Source organism: Hemiscyllium ocellatum, chromosome 10, assembly GCF_020745735.1.
Source record: "Hemiscyllium ocellatum isolate sHemOce1 chromosome 10, sHemOce1.pat.X.cur, whole genome shotgun sequence".
NCBI lineage: Eukaryota > Metazoa > Chordata > Chondrichthyes > Orectolobiformes > Hemiscylliidae > Hemiscyllium > Hemiscyllium ocellatum.
The window spans coordinates 6,162,144-6,169,912 of NC_083410.1; positions in this window are offsets into that span (position 1 = coordinate 6,162,144).

The following is a 7,769-nucleotide window of genomic DNA, read 5'->3' on the forward strand; positions in this document are numbered from 1 at the left end:
GTTCTCACTGTCAACCCTATCTAAACCCCTAATCATCTTGTACACCTCTATCAAATCTCCCCTAAACCTTCTTTTCTCCAATGAGAACAGCCCCAAATGCCTCAGCCTTTCCTCATACGATCTTCCTACCATGCCAGGCAACATCCTGGTAAACCTCCTCTGCACTCGTTCCAATGCCTCCACGTCCTTCCTATAGTATGGCGACCAAAACTGCACACAATACTCCAGATGAGGCCGCACCAGAGTCTTATACAACTGCAACATGACCTCAGGACTCTGGAACTCAATTCCTCTACCAATAAAGCCCAGTACACCATATGCCTTCTTCACAGCACTATTTATCTGGGTGGCAACTTTCAGAGATCTGTGTACATGGACACCAAGATCCCTCTGCTCATCCATACTACCAAGTAGCCTACCATTAGCCCAGTAATCCATCTTCTTGTTACTCCTACCAAAGTGAATGACTTCACACTTAGCTACATTGAACTCCATTTGCCACCTTTCTGCCCAGCTCTGCAACTTATCTATATCCTGCTGTAACCTGCCACATCCTTCTTCGCTGTCCACAACTCCACCAACTTTCGTGTCATTATTTTTGCAAACAGTTTTGGGATTATTTTAGATACTAAGGTTGCATTGGTCCAGGGACTAGAATGCCAGAGAATTGCTAATTTGGGGGAAAGAACTCATCTGGTTTACTAATGTGATTTATGGAAGGAAATTGCCATCCTTACCTGGTCTGGCCTATGTGTGATTCCAGACCCACAGCAATGCGGTTGACTCCTGGTTGCCCTCTGGGAAATTAAGGATGGGTAATAAATATTGGCCCAGCTAGTGAAACCCACATCCCATGGGTAAAATTTTTCAAATGCTAGATTGATGTAAAGGAAGAGGGGAAATCTGTGGATGTTTTTCCCTTGTATCCCACTGTCCAGTAATCCCCTGCAAGCAATTCATATATGTGCAGATCAGAAGCAGAGAGCATGGATCTGTACTGTGATGATCTTGTTACAGGAGACTGATTGTTGGTAAATGCTAGTGAATAATTCAAAAGAAAATATCTTAACAATTGCTCAAGAGCAAAGTCTGATGTTGTACACTGACTAATTCAGAAGTTCTTCATTGTCTGTAAAGCATATCGAGGTGGTGAAGGTTGCTATACAAATGCAAGGTTCTAACAACTTTCTGCTGTACTATGACAGGATTTGTGTGGTATGTCTACAAAAGGAAACGTTTCTTCTATGCTACATTCTGACTTTTGTGGATACTAGCCTGAAGTGGAGTTAGTGGAGTCAAAATGTAACTTCTCTGAAAGTAAAAGGAATCAAGAGAAGGAAGCTTTTGGATTTGTTATGACATGGGGCTAACCTTCCTGCATAACTTTAAATTAGCAACACAGAAAACATTTATCCCGTGCAGTAACCTGTGAAAATTCCCGAGGCCAAGAACAACTAAAAGTAAAAATTAACAACTTTATTTCTTAAAGTATAACACAGAATAATTACAACTATTTACAACTCCTTCCTCTAATCCACCTTTTACCTTTCCTTCTATAATACAAGTCCGATAAAACCACCAATTGAGAATTACCAAAATTCAACTTTTCAAAACCAGCCAGATGTCGAATGTTATTGTTATGTCTTCCTTTGTCTTCTTTTCTTCTTAGGGAATTTCTACTTCACAGGTTATTGATGGATAAAGGTATCTTTAAGAGAGCTATTCTCTGAGCAGTCCACAGATGCTAGTGGCTTGGCAGTCACCTCCCAACTGTTCAATTTTCCCCGATTTTCTACCTCCAAAGCGTCAGATTGTGTCGCTGGCTTTTAAGATTGTGAATATACTAAATTCAAACTTGATTGGAGTTTGGTATTTTTCGGGGTATAATTTGAACTCATTGGCCTAATTTGAATTTGTTTTGTCATCTCCAGGCAACCATCTAATCGAGTTGTTTGACCAAATGTTACATTATATCTTATTCACAACGCTTGGTGCTTTTTCAGGTAGTTCTGCTACCTTTTAACTCTCTTAAAGGTACAGTACACTCACATCTTCATAACAGATTTCTGCAGCACCTTGCACTGTATCAGGATGTCTGAAATTCTCTGAAACAGTCAATGAAGTACCTTTAAAGTGTTGTCACTCCTGTAATGTCTGACACATGACAGGCAAAGTACACACAGAAAAATCCACAAAACATCAGTATAAACAATCAGATAATCTGTTTGGTAAGTCTCATCAAAACATTGGAGAGGACTCCCTTCTTCTGTCTGGGATATTTTACGTCCACCTGAGATGACAGATATCTCACTCTTAATACAGCAGCACTTCTGTGATATGATATCCATGGAGGTTCGCACAGTTAATTCCGCTTTGACTGAGAGCTAGTGCACTACCACTATGGTGATCCCTGAGCAGACATTTGACTCAGTGCCTCAGGTCAGGGATACCATAATCTGCCTGAAGTTTAACTGTAGGGTAAAAAATGAGGTCTGCAGATGCTGGAGATCACAGCTGAAAATGTGTTGCTGGTTAAAGCACAGCAGGTTAGGCAGCATCCAAGGAATAGGAAATTTCAGGAAATTCCTGATGAAGGGCTTATGCCCGAAACATCGAATTTCCTATTCCTTAGATGCTGCCTAACCTGCTGTGCTTTAACCAGCAACACATTTTCAGCTGAAGTTTAACTGTGCCATTTTACAGTCTGGGATGACTGGTTGATGTGAGAGAACCCCCAGAATTGCTGTGATCTGCTCAACCCTTGCTCAAGCAACACCATCATTATCTGTCCCTCAATTCAAGGATTTGTCTACTCCATCTCCACTTTCTGCCATGGGGTCTTCATGTGAGTGAACATACTGATTCTTGACCCATGGATTTTTTTAGCAAAAGTGGCAAGAATTCCCATATGATCAAATAACATAATGGCAATTACGATAAGCTCAGATGAAAGAATGTTGTTGTGTCGCTGTCATCTTACCAGAGTATAGGGCTGCTCTCTCATTTGAGAGGGACAACTGGTGGTGATTTAACTTGAAGGCCACCATACCTCAGGCGAGTGGGGAGGTTAAGAAGGAGAGTCCTTCATGGTAACCTCACATGGTGATAGGAATTGAGCCCATGCTGTGGGTATCTCACTGCTTCACAAACCACCCATCCAACCAATTCAACTAAACCAACCCCTATGAGAGAATGACTGCATGGGAGAAGTATCAGGAGACAAAACACATCACAATGTACTTGTATGAAAATTTATTAGTAGCAGTACAGTTGTGACATTGAATATTTCAGCTATCCCAGAACCCACTGAAACCATTGACAAACCCAAGGGACCGCTGGACCTATGTAGATTTGAGTGTAGATAATGATCTTAATCTACTTGATAAGAGGTAAGGAGCTACGTGAATTAAAGGTTCAGAGGTGGAATGTGGTTGATATAGGGAAAGTGGCTGCCAAAGTGTGCACAGAATTCCCATAAGAGAATTAGCTATTTGGTTTATCTGATGTGGTCTATGTTTGTTGAGGGGCAGGAGGGGCAGGAGGGGGGGAGGGGGGGAGGAGGGGTGGGGATGGGGGGGGAAGGAGGGGTGGGGGGAGGAAGGGGGTGGGGAGGGAGGAAGGGGGGAGAGGAAGGGAGTAGAGGAAGGGGGGAGGAGGGGTGGGGGGAAGAAGGAGGGGTGGGGGGAAGGAGGAGGGGTGGGGGAAGGAGGAGGGGTGGGGGGAAGGAGGAGGGGTGGGGGGAGGAAGGGGTGGGGGGAAGAAGGGGTGGGGGGAAGGAGGAGGGATGGGGGGAGGAGGGGGGAGGAGGAAGGGGGAGGGGGGAGGAGGAAGGAGGGATGGGGGAGGAGGGATGGGGGAAGGAAGGGGGAGGGAGAGGGAGAGACGTGTTGGCAGACAGAGTCTGTATGATTGTTTGCTTTATGTATTAAACAACCAAATCGCAGCTTGCAGCCCAAGTCACAATAGCTCTGAACTTGTTTCTTTGTTACTCAATCAATGTAGGGCAGGAATGGAAAATCAAATAGCAATGCCTTTTAGACCAATACATTCATGTTAAGTAAGCCATGTAATGAATGGAGCAGATGGTGGACTCTCTTCCAAGAGCAACTTTGCATTGATGGAATCTCAAAGGAAAATTCAGAACAAAATGACATGGAGCTCAAAATAAGCTGAGAGAATGGATTTATGAAGGGGCTTAAAAGAGGAGAGGGTGGAAGAATTTGAAAGGGCATTTCAGAACATGGGGCTGACCCAGTTGAAGACATGCACAACATTTTGGGGTTCACATGAGGCCATAGATTTGAATCTGAGGAAGAGATTTTAGAGGGAACAAGCAAAATATAGTCTAACATCAGAAGACGTGACTGAAAAGGGCATTCAAAAGTGAGGATCAATTGTGATATCACAATGAGTGGGTAGTTGTAAATATACTGACGTTCCTGTGAGCGGGAAACTCAGCCAGAAAAATGTTACTGGGAGTTGCCTGTTGCTGGGCTAGGGGACCATCCACCAGTATATGTTCAATGGGATGTTCCTCATTCCTAGAAATACATTAAAGAAAGGAATGTAGCTCAAGAGTTCGGGAGATTTGGGAAATTCCAGATCTTGGAGACCCATTTGGGGCAATTGAAAGCATTGCTGCCAATAGTAGAACAATTTAAAAGATAAAGAGGCTACACCGAGAGAAACACAGAGATCTCAGACAATTATAGGTTGGAGGACATGACAAAGATACAGAAAGATGAGGTCACGGAGGGGATTGAAAGCAAAGTTAAGAATTTTGATTCTGTTTTAATTTAGAACAAGTGTAGATTATTGAGGGAAATTAATAAATAGAATCCAACAGGAGATGCATGGGAGAACCACATAATGCTCCAAATAAGTCACCATCCTGACCCGGAAATGTATTGCTGTTCCTTCACTGCTTCTGGGTTAAAATCCTGGAACACACTCCCTAACTATACTATTATTATCCATGGTAACAGATATGTGGATTTCAACAGCAATGGAGTCAATTAGCCTTATGCCTGAAACATCGATTCTCCTGTTCCTCAGATGCTGCTGACCTGATGTGCTTTTCCAGCGCCACACTTTTTGACTCTGATCTCCAGCCTCTGCAGTCCTCATTTTCTTGCTGTCTCAGTGATGACATAGATATGTCGCCAAGTGTGATACCAGGGTTGTGAACAGACTGATTATATTTCAGAAAAAAATCATAAAACTTAACACATTGAGTCATATTCTTGCACTTGTATTTCTAAAGTACATTTTATTTTTATTTCTGACAATAGGTCTGTTGGATACTCCTGTCATTTCAACAGATGAGTGCAGCAAAACAAATAGTCCAATCTACAGTCCTGAGGGATGTTCTCTCATGTGCAATATCTGATCAAGTCTTAATTTGTGTAACTGATTGATAATGTTGATGGGGTGGAGATTTGGCTTTTGGTACTCACTTGTCCCGAAGGCAAGCTGTCCTGAAATGCTGAAATCACCAGATTTCCCTGTTTAAGTCTGACCATGGCTGCTCCCCCCAGTTTGCAATTGGGGATTCAATTTGCAAGCTCTGAGGAAGGGCCACTCGAACTGAAACATTAACCCTGATTTCTCTCTACAGATGGTCCCAGATCTGCTGAGCTTTTCCAGCAATTTCTGTCTTTTGTGCAAGATCTGAAATTGTCTTTGTCTATACTTTTGGGATGTCCTGTGCTGAATTAGCTGGAGAGTATTGCCTTTAGTATGTAAGAATCCTAGCTGTTATACTACAGATAAGCTCTGATAAATGTGTTCTCACTGCCAGGTACACAGTTCTAATGAGATGTATTTTCCAAATTATTTATTTATAATATCATTAACTGGACGTTATATATATATATAGAACTTTTTTAGAATACTTTGCAAAGCAAAGGACACCCATTACAACAGCAACAATGTTACACTTAGAAAGAAGAAACAGCTAAGATGGAGACACCAAATCTGCAACCCTTTCAGAAGGAGCTAGCGACTCTTAAGTTGTGAGTGACAGAAGATACTAGATTTGAATATAGAGTTGGGAGCAGCAGCCTTTTGCACTTGACAGAGATTTCTTCTCTCAGTGAGTTGTGAAATTATGCAATTCTTTACCACAGAAGATTGTTGAGGCTGGATGATTAAGTATATTCAAGGCTGAGTTAGGCAGATTTCATATTAGTGGGAAAATCAAGAGTAATGGGGAAAAGGCAAGAAAGTGGAGCTGAGGATTGCTTGATTAGCCACGATCTCATTGCGCAGAGCAACTCAAGTGGCTGAATGGCTCACTTACACACTTGTGGTTTTATGGTAAACATCTTGTTTGCAAAACAAATTATTTATTTGTTATTTAATGAACCAAGATAGTTGGTTCTGGTACTGATCACTGCATTACAAAATCACAAAATTCTCCTGGTGCAGAAGGCAGCCAGACTACTAAGACCCCTCAGAATCCTGGTAGCACACAAACCCACCAACGCTCTCAAACCAAAACTAACAAACTCAAAAGACCCAGTACAACCCATGGACAAAACCAACGTCGTCTACAAAATTCCATTCAAGGACTGCCACAAATACTATGTAGGACAAACAGGAAGAAAGTTAGCCATCAGGATACACAAACACCAGCTCGCCACAAAAAGACACTACCCTCTCTCCCTTGTAGCCCTACACATGGAAGAAAAAAAAACACCATTTCGACTGGGACAACACATCTATCCTGGGACAGGCTAAGCAAAGACATGCCAGAGAATTCCTAGAGTCCTGGCACTCCAACCACAACGCCATAAACAAACACGTAGATCTAGATGCCATCTATCAACCCCTCAGAAAACGAACAGGAAATGACATCACCACAAACCCCAGGAACCCTATCCAGGACAAATATATAAATAGAAAGCAGGAGACAACAGCTTCGCTTCACTTGGAGGTCACCACTGATGATGTTACCTAACTAGGTAATGAAATGTCTGGATATCAAACCTACAGCTCAGCGAGCAAACCTACACCCTATAGCCATTTGGTCTGCATTGCTGTCTGAGCATTTGAACTTGATATCAATCTTGTGTCTATTGCCTCTAACCCTGCAAATTGCATCTATTTATTTGATAATTTAAATAATCATCCAATGAATGCCACAATTGTCCTGCTCCAACACTTCCAAGCCATGCATTCCATACCCTAACTACTCACTGTTTTATTTTTTCATCTCACATTTTTCTCTTTTGCAAAACACCTTAAAACTGTGCCCTCTGGTTCTCAATCTGTTCACAAACAGGAACGGTTTCTCCTTATATACTCTTTCCAGCCTCGCCTCATGATTTTGAACACTTCTTTCAAAAGTCCTCTTAGCCTTCCCCTAATACAAGGAAAGTAGTCCCAACTTCTCCAATCTCCCCTCTCAACTGAAGTGTCGCAACCTTAGAACCATTCTCACAAACAGTTTCTACACTTTGACCAGTGCAATCACCTTTTTCCTATAGCATGGCAGCCAGAACCATACACAGTACTCCAGGAGACGTCTAACCAATGCTTTATATATGTGCATCATAACCTCCTGGTTCTTATAGTCTATCTCCTTATTTATGAAGGCAAGAATATTACATATGTATCCAGGTCTCTGTTTCAATACCCTTGTGAAAGATAACTCTTTATAACATCTGTCCATGTTCCTTATCCGAAACCTCACCCTCCTCCCCACTGAACTCAATCTTCACCTTCACTCCCCAACCTCTCATTGCCCTTTTGAAGTTCTAGCGTCT